Raw genomic sequence first — 12,103 nt, forward strand, 5'->3', positions numbered from 1 at the left:
GAAGAGGACGGACCAAGAATAATTAGGGATTATTCTTATAAACTATATGACCTACCCATTAGCTTAGGACTAAAATACAATAGAGAAATTGTTTCATTTGTCACAAATTTTATAATATTTTACCACTTTCCACCAAAAGATTAATTTGACTCAAAATACCACCGATATGTCAACAATGTTGACATCTATGTCAACAATGTTGACATCTGATAGTGAAGGACAAAAATAGATGTCAACATTATTGACATAGATGGTGACATTTTGGGCCAAATTAGTCTTTTGGTGGAAAGTGAAAAAATGTTATGAAATTGGTGGCAAATTTGGCAATTTCTCAATACAATAAGTATAAATTAATCAAAAAATCCGACTTGTTATTTTTGTACAATTACGTTTTTATCCTTTTATTATATTTTCCCCTTGAATCGCCTTTTTTGTTTAGTTTTTCTCGTTCTTCAAGATTTCATCGATGAAAACCCCTTCGTCCATGAGAGGAGTCGCAAAAATAGAAAAAAGAAAATAAAAGAGATGAACGATCCTACGTAGTCTGAAATTGATACTCTATTCAAACTCGAACAATAAAAGGGGATTGAGCTCCGTCGCTTTTTCTTTGTCGCTTCCATTGGAAAGTTACAAATTGTGTAAGAAAATATAGAGAAAAATAGAAAATATTTTGAGTATTTTGTTCATTGTTTATTTGAAAGAAAAAAAAACAGCTCCCTAGGCATGCTAACTTCCTAAACACCACAAATTTCATATGTGAGTCAATCAACAACACCGATCGTATCCCAAACAGGAAACACAACTTCCTTAAGGCTCCGTTTGGAACCCGAAAAATAAGAAATAAAGTGAAAATAATAGAGAAAATGAAAATATAAAAGAAAATAATAGAAAAAGTCAAAATTCTAATTGTGTTTGAAAGTCATGGAAAATATGAGAGAAAATTGAAGAGAAAGTAACGATAAGACTAGAGACAGAACTAACTCAGGTTCAGGGTGGGCTCCAGCCCCCCTTCAAATTTTTTTATTTGCATTTTTTGCCCATTTTAAAAAAGTTTTTCATTTTTATCCTAAAAAATGTACACTTTTGACCCAATTTTTTATTAAAAAATTTCATTTTTACAATAAATTTTTTTAATTAGACCCTCTAAATTGTTTTTATTTACATTTTTTGCCCATTTTAAAAAAGTTTTACATTTTTACCCTAAAAAATTTACACTTTTGACCTATTTTTTTTTTTTAAAAATAATTTTTACCCTGAATTTTTTTAATTAGACCCCCTAAATTTTTTTTATTTACATTTTTTTGCCCATTTTTAAAAAGTTTAACATTTTTACCCTAAAAAATTTACACTTTTGACCCATTTTTTTAATTAGCCCCCCTAAAATATTTTTTTATTTACATTTTTGCCCATTTTTAAAAGTTTTACATTTTTTACTCTAAAAATTTACACTTTTGACTAATTTTTTTTAAAAAAAAATTTCATTTTTACCATGAATTTTTTTAATTAGCTCCTATAAATATTTTTTTTTCAAATAAGTCCCCCTATTGAGCTTTTCTGGCTCGGTCCCTGGACGAAACACACAAATGTGATCCCCTCATAGACAAATTTGGAGAGATTCACATTTTCCATTTGATTTTCGAAGGAAAATGAAATCCTTATTTTAGTTATAAACTTTCTCTCGCATTTTCCATCATATTTTTTTTCCACCCTGTTTTCTTCAATCCAAACAACCTAAGTAAAATATGAGAGATTCTCATTTTCATTTCCTTCCTATTTTTCGGGTTCCAAACGAAGCCTAAAGCTGACGAGAGTAGTACCTCCATAGCCTGACTCGGGAAGCATCTACGAGTCTTTCCTCTCCCTTCTCTGACAAAGACCTAACACTGACTCTGTTGTAAATTTCGGCCTTACTCGTTCTCGGCGTCGTCGAAAAATAATTGATGCTTGAGCTGGAGCTCACCTTGGCTCCGATACAAAACAACACCTTCGTCAATGAGACCAACATTGTAGCTCACTGGAAATCCTGCAAAAGCTTTGGTCAATATCGGATTGAATCGCGATTCGTAGTTGCATTATTTATTTTGTTTGTAGGGTTTGGCTTCTGAGATTCTTGGTCTGGCGTTTGAGGAAGAAGTTCTTACTTTGTTTTATTCCTTTTATTTTATTTTATTATTTGTTTTGTTATTTTTTTGCATGTTTTTAATATTAAATATAGAAATGAGAAATTAAATGATCGTTTGATTAATTAAATTGAGAACTTTTTTTTTTTTTTTTTTTTTTTTAATTTTTGAGCATTAATTTGTCTAGTTTATTGATATTGTTGTCAATAAATTGCTTATTTTATTTACATGGTCGTTAGTAATCTATATGAATTATTGACATTGTCGAGAATACGATTTTTTTTTTTTTTGGAAAAACTGGGAAAAAAATATGGGAATTCGTTTGAAGATTTATTGCATATTTGCCTTTTATTGATCAGAATCTTCTGAAGATTTATTGACATCGATGTCAATAAAGAGACAACGATGTCAATAAATCTTCAATGATTTTCCATATTTAAAAAAAAAATTATACACTTTTCAAAATTCTAAGAATCGTTATTGAGCTTGAAGCTACTGAAAAACATAAAATTCTTCTTAGTTAAGCACGAGGGAGAGAGACAATAGATGGAGAAAGAAAGAGAAGAATACGAATGAGCGGAAGAAAAGAAAAAAATATTTTATTGAGGGTATTTTTGTACCAAAAAAATACAAGATAGTCATACTTTTGGATTAGATTAGACCTATTGAATTTTAATCCTAATCTAGTGTTGAAGTCATAGTTTAGGAATAATCCATAATAACGTGCAAATGTCATAGAGACAATAATAAGTACTTGTATGAAACTTTCATTTCATATTCTATGAACTAAGAACCATAAATTATGAATGAAAAAATTAAGAGATTTGTAAATAAGTAGCCGTTTAATGGAAGGTCTTTTAAAATAATAGCCAAAATTTGTGTTATATTAACTAGTTAGTTAAAGAATTTTTAATGTGCCTAAAATACCCTTATTATATCAAACTCATTCTCTCGTTAGAACGCCAAGTCCATCGACATGGGTTCGATCCAAACCCTAAATCCATGAAAAATCATCATCACGATGTAGCAATTCTTGTAGGTTTGTCAAACTCTCCCACCACAATTTTGACGAATCATAGCGAGGAAGAAGAGAAGCGCATGGGAAGGGACAAGGATGAGGTCATCGTCCAGATCGACGATGCCAAGAGCGGCGAGTTATTGCGAGAGAACAAGTGGAACGAAAATGAGAGCTTCCAATTCAAGGCCAACGGCGACAAATTAGACGACATATGAGACTCTCCAGTGAAGAACATCGACAATCCTACGACGAAACTCATCAGAAAGTTCCTCCACAAGCAGAAAGCCTACGCAGATTTTGCCCTAGACATGGATTTTGAGATGGACGAGCTCCAACTCAATCGCCGCCCCATCGCTGTTGACACGACGGTGATAGTCCACGTCAGACTAGATTTGTGTTCCCTTACTCGTTCTTTTATGCAAGTCTAGTTCGGCGACAACTAATTTGATTAACTGTCACAGTTAATCCGATTAACTATTTCAATTGATTCGATTAATCTGATTAACTGTCATGAACCTCTTCCGAAAATGATCTCGAACATTGGCGAGTCTCGCAGTTGTGCTGATTCAGCCGTTCGAAGGTCACAAGTCCAGTTCTGCGTATTAAATGTGACAGTTAATCGGATTAACTGTGAAGGTTAATCCGATTAACTATGACGATCCTCCTCCAAAAATGATCTCTCCGCAGTTGCGCCGATCTGGTTGTTCGAAGATCGCAAGTTCATTTATGTGTATAAACTGTGACAGTTAATCGGATTAACTTTGTGTGGGTTAATCTGATCGCTGCTCCATCCCGGCGAGGATCACGAATTCATGCTTCTCGGCGGCGAAGAAGGACTCGAGATCGACGTGAGTTCGGAGTAAGAGATTTGTGAAGCCTAGGGTTTCGAACTTCCGTACAATGACGTAACTGACAAGGCCACGGTGTCCGGCGATGAATACCTTCGATGATCTATCAGTGATGAATGATTAGGAATTGAAGTCTGTGGCACATAAATTGTTTGGAGATGTATAATAGGAATATGCTATTGTTTGTTAGTAAATTGAGCTAGTTACCCAATTAAACTAATAGTTGAGCTATAACTTTAAAAGAGAGGTCTAATTTGGGCTAAATAGCTAGTCCGGAAAATTTATTCCAAATTTTATGGTTTCTATAGCTTATGGATCTATAAAAAAATCTAGATGAATATATAAGAAACAATTACTTGAAATGTGATATTAATTGTTCTTGTCGTTATAACTTTTAAGTCAATCTGTAAAATTTAAAAATAAAGAAAATAAATTAAAAAATAAAATAAATATGAATAACAAGAATTTGTCGCAATTAGTCATTCTCCTAGCTCTTTTTAATATTTTAGTCAAAACTTCATTTTATTAAAAAAAAATACTAACAATTTACTCTTTAGTTAATCATTTACTGTGGGTCTGGTGGTGTTTTTCTTATTATTAATAAAACAAAACCTTGAATACTTTTTAAAAGAAGCGTGTGCTGTTAAGCTGTTGGCTTAATTGCCCTTTGCGAATAAAAGATTAAGTTATATTACTATGATTAAAATTTTATAAACAATATAAATAATATCACAAGTTTTTTTTTTTTAAATGATATAATATGAATTTTATTGAGGCTGAGAGTATTTTTATTTTGAACGTCGGGGATCCGGAAGATGAAGGAGCAAATATGCTTTGTGGGGATCACGGCATCTTTTACAAAATTTGTAGTAAAAAAATGTAAATTTGAGGGAGAAAGGAGAGAGTTGTGAAGAAAGTCAAGAAACAACAAATGATAAGAAAAATAAAATAAAAGTGATAATTAGCCAAGTCACTTGAAACCTTTTTAGCGAAGGTTTCAATTTTTTTAACCATTAGACAAATGGTTATGTGCACTAGTTTCAGCATTTCTATTTGCGATTATAATTAATGGGTTACTTAGTTTAGTTTTGAAAATTATAAAAAAATTTGTGATTAATTCGAATTAATGTTAATTATTTGATTTGTTTCCAAATTTGTAAGAGTTAGTTATTATTTTATTTCTTTTTCTCTCTCCCTCTCTATATCATGGACCTGAATAACTTCTACAACTACACTGAGTACGATTGCTTTCGATGATGGTTTGCTGATCAACGACATCAGATCGATCGATTGATTGAATTAAGAAGAGTGTTTGGATTTCGAAATCTCTAAGCAAAAATAAACAACAACAGATATAAATAAACAAGGTACTTATTACTTTTTGTTCAAATAAGTTCTTATCTAATATTAAATTCTTTTAAGAAATTTTGTTGCTTCGTATCTTTTGAATTAGGTCAAGTTGATACATTTATAGTATTGTTATTGTAATTTCGTATCAATTCTTGTTCACTTTTTTTTCTTCAATATATTTGTTTAACGGTCTTTGTTTTGTAGATTAACCGATCGCATATTTTACAGGATTAAATGGTATATAAGTTTATCTACTGATATACATTTGTTAACAATTGTTCTAAAGTACTTCTTAATATTTTTGCATTCTTCCATTTTTTTTAAATGCGTATGGACGTTGGTGATTTTCTCGGCTCAAAGCGAGGACTTGGCCTAGTTCACGAGTCGATGCTTAGGGTTGAATGTTCGGTTTAAAAAAAAAATTGTGGATAAGTATTTAATGTATCAGTGTTGTGTATTTCGATTCCAATAAGTTTTTATTTAAGGTGTTAATGCATACAAGTTTTATTTGATTTGATCAAATCTTTTTTTTTTCATTCTTTAGGTTTGTATTATTTTAACAACTATAATCACCTATATTAACCATAAAAAATAATTATAAACAAATATCTACTAATATCAGTGATATTCACCATTATAAAGAATTACAAATCGATACGTGGGCTACAAATTAAGGGAAGAAAATAGAGCCTGCGAGAGAGAGGGATAAAAATAAGGAAAAATATAGTCAAATATTTTATCTTTAATTAGCGGGGAGAGAGAGAGAGAGAGATATATATATATACTAATTAAAACTTTATTCCTAAAATAAACACTCATGCAATTGATATTTTATTTTATTTTTCAACTGAATTTGCTTAAGGGGCATAATCGTCCTTTTTGGTCTGTTTATAATGGATAGTGGACAACTTGCAATTATTAGCAAAAATGTTGGCTAATATGCAATTTTTATATTTCAATTTTTTCTATTTAGCTACAATACAAAAAAATTAGGTTAATAAAATTTGGTTGTTTTCTGAAGTTTTTGGAAGTATTGTGGAGTCCAATCCTGAAGGAAGGAATTCCAATTCATTGTGGAGTCCAGCCACCTTTTTAACCACCTATTAGTGCGCATCGTTATTGGTCATAGGTTAATCATCTCACTATATTTTAATTATTTTTAAGTAAAACTCAAGCTACAAAACTTAAACGACACTGATACAAAAAGATGAATTTTGATCTAACATGTTAAAGATTGCACGTCAAAAGATAAATGCATATATAATAAATTTAGGTAAAGGATTCATCAATTTTGTCTTCAATTAAGTTTAAAATAAACAACAATAATACACAAAAATGATAGAAGTTTTTCGTCATAATAATTAAACTGAAAAATCCTTCGTTCAAAACAAAAAAAATCCTTACCAAAATTTTTCACATCATCCAGAAATAGACGTCACTTACATAGAAAGTGATGTTTTAAACATAAAACCGAGGTCCGAGGTACGTGAAAAAGCAACTAAAAACCCATTCCCATAATTTTTTTTATTAAGTTTGTTAACATATCACGTCACTCTAATTTTTTTTTTTTTTTTTTTTAAATTTCACGTGGCTGTTTTTTTTTTTTTTTTTTTTAAATACAAAAATCTTACATTTCTTAACAAGATAAAATGAGACCTCGGCACAACAATGATTCAATTATAGAATCAGATTAAAGCACATTATGTGGGAACTTCTGATGACCAGAATATAGATCACACTAAAATTCAAGCAACTCATTGAATATTTGAAAAAAGTTAATGAATGAACCAAAGTACTCGAGAACCACCAACTATTAACAAAAAAACCTGAACAAAGAACCCAATAGGTGACTAAGTCATCTTTAGAACACAAAAAACACTATAGTATATAGACAAAGCATCAAAGTTTACACAAACTAATTGAGACTAAACAAAACAAAACCCTGAACATCAAAGATAAAACACACAAGTTCAACAAACAAAAACTATTTATAATAAAACTAACATATTCTCTATAAAACCCACTACACAAAACAATCACCACCAATGCACGGAAAGGGTCGCGGCGGAATGGGTCATGCACGGAGAGGACAGAGATGAAGGCGGAATCCAGCGAGAGTGGCGTTAAGTGCTCTAAAAGTGATATTATAGAGAGAATGACGAAAATCACCATCTCCCTTTAGGTCGGAGAACACCGGTGAACGGTGTCTCACCCCTAAAGGGAGGGTGGTGGTGGAGAACCAAAAAACCTTAAATTTCTTTCTAGAAAGAAAATAGAAGGAGATGAGAGAGAAAGTAAATCTAAGAAGGTGTAAAATTGAATTCACGTGGCTTGTTTTTGCAAGGTTTTAAAGCTCAATGATTTTGAAAGATCAATAAGACTTCTCTTATACTTTCTTCTCTCTCTCTCGGAGCGCCGCAAGATGCTCCTCCTCATCATCGTCATGGGGAACTCTTAAGATTATATGTATATATATATATATATATATATATATATAGCCATTGGCGAGTTGATAATTTCAATGAGGGGGACAAATTTGAAAATAAAAATTGAGTGAGGGACAAATTTAGAAAAATTATATAACTTCATATTAAAAAATATTATATAAAAATTATAATAATAAAAAAGTTGGGGGGGGGGGGGGGGGGGTGATTGGACTCTCTTGGCTCACAGCTCCATAGTGTTCATAATTATGTTTTGGAAAATAAATGGAAGATTACAATAAATTGAATAATTAAATATGGAACACGCGGACGGTTGTGAACCACACATTATCTTTAAACTAGATTAACCGAATGTCTGTGGTGCTCGAGGATATAATAAATTATTATCACATATGCACTAAGTTTGAACAGTCTAACAAAGTAGAATATATCATACAATAAGAAGCTCGAGCCACTAAGAATAAAGTGACATAAGATTATTTGGGAATCAATGCTAGTATGTATATATGAGTACGGATATCATCCACGTGACGTTTTCATTTTCTTAAGATCTCCAACAATTATTAAACCTGTCGATCAAACCACCTACTATGGTATGATCATTCAATAACGTTTTGCCAACACATGCATGACCTCATAATATATTCTCCATATATATATATATATATATATATATATATATACGGTTGCTTATACAATATGTATGTAATGAATATCTAGCTAGCTCCAAAGAGCTGGACAATTCCAAACGGTAGAAATCAATATATCACACAGTAATACCTCGCTATAGCTACTGATATATGAATTTTGACCGCACTCAAATCACGTTGGACATTATAGTGATTGTTTAATAGTTAAGAAACTGTTTTGCGTGACAATTGAACACACACAGACCTCTAATTCGAATACATACTTATATATGTATATATAAACGATGGCTACTTTAAGGAAAAAATCCAAAGAATAAAGTAGATGATTTGATCACACAAAACAGGAAAAAAAAAATAAACAACTCAAGAGGACAAAGGAGAGAAAAAGGGGTGGTGGTGATTATAGTTCCTTCAATTTTAGAACGATTTAGTATCGTGTATTTTGGAAACACTTGACTGTATATTGCGTGGTTTTTATTTACTTATTCAACTTATTATTTGGAAAGAACAATTTTTTAGTGGTGGGAAAATGATTGAAGTGACCTGCTCTTATCGATAAACGGATAAGACTTGTTAACATTTTAGCGGTCCGGATAACGGAATAGGTGGATTCCCACCCGTCTACTTAGGACCCGATTTGTTAACAACTTAACACTAAACGAAATTTTTTTTATTAGGAATTGATCCCTTATCCATTAAGTTGTTTCAAGCTTTTACTACCGCTTGACTAATATTACGTTATTTGATGTAGTGTTTTTTTTAATTATGTTTGTGAATTGAAAAATTAATTAAACAAAAAAAGTCTAATTAGCTAACTAATTCACCACTATTAAATTACTTGTCTCTTATATTTTATAATAATCATATTTAGAATCTCATGTAATCTTGCTATAATGATTATACTTTTGTAAGATTGTTGATTGATTTTTTTTAATATTGTTGGTTGTGTTTTTTTTTTGTTGATTTTTTTTCAATAAGATTGTTGATTTTTTTTTAATTCGAACGGGTTTATATATATATATATAAATATATATATATATATATATATATATATATATATATATATACATAAAATAAATGGCTTAATAAGCAAGCTACTAAAGGCCAAAGCACAAGAGAATTACAATAAGGGAAATCCAAGCACGTCTTAATTATTGGAAACACACAAAATCAGGGGTTGATTCTAAATGACGGGCCTCAATGAACGTTGAGAGGTTAGCTAACTTACATTTTTTCTTTTTTCTTTTTAAAGATACGACATTAGTAACATGAGATCCAACACTGTCATAATTGATGGAAACAGACAAAATCAGAGCTTGATTTTATACGAGAAGCCTCAAATTCGTATTAAATATCGCTAACACTAGGCTTGAAATGACGTTCGGCAATAAACGTGATATATATGAGCTAATCTAGTTGTTCCACATTATTAAGACGTGACATTTATTACAAGAATTTCTTCACTAAGTGCCCGTTTGATTTATTAGTCTTAGCAAATCAAAGCACTTACAAACGTAAATAGAAATTTGACTTTTATACAAAATATATCTTACAATTTTATATATGTCATTTATACGTATACACGTTGTTATGTTTATGTATATACATGTCGTTTATATATATATACACACATTGTTACATCGATTGACTATATTGTAGTTTGGAACAACTATTTTTAAGACGTCCTACATCATGGTCTTGACATCTTGAAAAAACATGTGATATGATTGCGACAAATTCGACTCCGTGTGCTTGATTCACTTTCGATTATATCTACATTGAACCAGATTTAGGAGATCCACGGAAACCCTGAACAAGACATCAAAGGCTAAATTTTGACTCTTTTAAAATATAGAAAGTCTGTCTATAAAAGTCTAGTTACGCGTTATGTGTTGTATTATATCTAGTGTTCATATACACTTATCTTTGCGAGTGACATATATAATAGGGTTTATGTTTCGTGATATTGTAATAACCATGTATTGTAATAAACGTTGATCAAAACGCTCGATGAGCGATTTGAGTGGAAGTAAGGGAACTCAGATTCATGGGGAGCTTGAATCAAAATTCACGGGTAGTCTTAAGAATATAACACTTAAAGATTGATCATTCAACTAAGACCACTAATTCTATCATTGACAAGTGAATTTTTATTTCTACCGGAAGTATCATTTCTCTTAATATAGGCATTATTGGTCGAACTTGGTTACCAATATTGTGTGTCTTTATTTATTGCTTTTATTTTTGTGCACTACACTGATAATATCTATCATGTCACGTAACTTGTCAGTAACCTCTTAGAGACATGGCAAAAACAATATACATAATTTCAATATATAGATATTATAAATAGTTATAGTAGTCTATAAGTACACACATTTAGCTTAAATATAAAAATACTGAAACTAAGAACTTACACTTACATATACTAAATATGATATATAAATCAGCCAAATATAAAGGGTGTCGAAGGACAGTAACCATTTTAAGTTGACATATTGTAAAATAGCCATAATTTCTTAAGTTTTAAATTAATAGCCATTTAGCATGTCAAAGTGTACTTGGGATGACTACTATTCTTTATTTAATTTAGAATAAATAAAAAAAGCCAGGAAATCTATTGTATTAAAATCAAGTAAAAGCTAATCAACTCTTCATTGCCAAAGACTACAAACAAACGAACGAGTACACAAACACTACCGTTTAAAAACAAGTTTCTTTATAACTATTTTTTAATAAATAAATAAACAAGCTACAAATTATGATTGTTAAACGCATGTTGATTGGTTCATTTAAAAAAAAAAAAAAAAAACTGATATTTAGCTAACAGAGTAGGAACCAAATTTGATTAAAAATTTAAAATTGCCAAAATCAATAAATTTATTTTTTAGGGTGGTGGCAAATTTGATTTTTTTTTTTAATTCTTTAAGGGGGCGTGTAAGAAAAAAATAGAATAAATATGAAAAATTATTTAATTTTAGGCTAAAAATGTAAATTTTTGGTGTAAAAGTTATAAATTTATAAGGGACGTGTAAGAAAAAAAATATTCATGAGGGACAAATTTTTAAAAAATATATAATTTTGGGCTACTAATATAAAATATCATGGTAAAAAAATTAATTTTTTAAAAATTTAAGGGTAAAAATCTAATTTTTAAAAGTTCAAAAGGGGTATTGGCCCACTCTGAACCTAAACCGGCTCCATCCTAGCAATAACTTAAAAGTTGGGATAAGAAACTAATTAGATTTATTAAAAAAAGCACGTACTATTTTCGAAATTATTTAAAATAAAAATGCAACATACTAATAGCAGTTAAAAATAGGAGCCAAAAAAAAAAGATTTTATTTAAAAATAAAATTAGGATTATGGCAACAATACCTTATTTTTATAGGCGTCAGATGAATTCGTTATTTAAAAAAAAAACGCAGGGAAAAAAAAAAACCTAAATAAAAGTGCTGAAATAGAAAGAAAAAAAAAACAAGTAATTAAAACCAATTTTATTAATATTAATTAATAACATAAGGATAAAATAGTGAATTGGAAAAATAAAACCGGCTTAAGAATGTGCCAATGGCAGTTTATTTAATTGAACTATTTTCAAGTGCGTTTTTTTTTTTTTTTTTGAAAATTTCAAGTGCGTTAGATACGAATGATTTTTCAATAGTAAAGGGTA

Source organism: Urtica dioica, chromosome 9 (genome assembly GCF_054948205.1).
Source record: "Urtica dioica subsp. dioica isolate 48M chromosome 9, U.dioica_male_clone48M_v1_H2, whole genome shotgun sequence".
Lineage (NCBI taxonomy): Eukaryota > Viridiplantae > Streptophyta > Magnoliopsida > Rosales > Urticaceae > Urtica > Urtica dioica.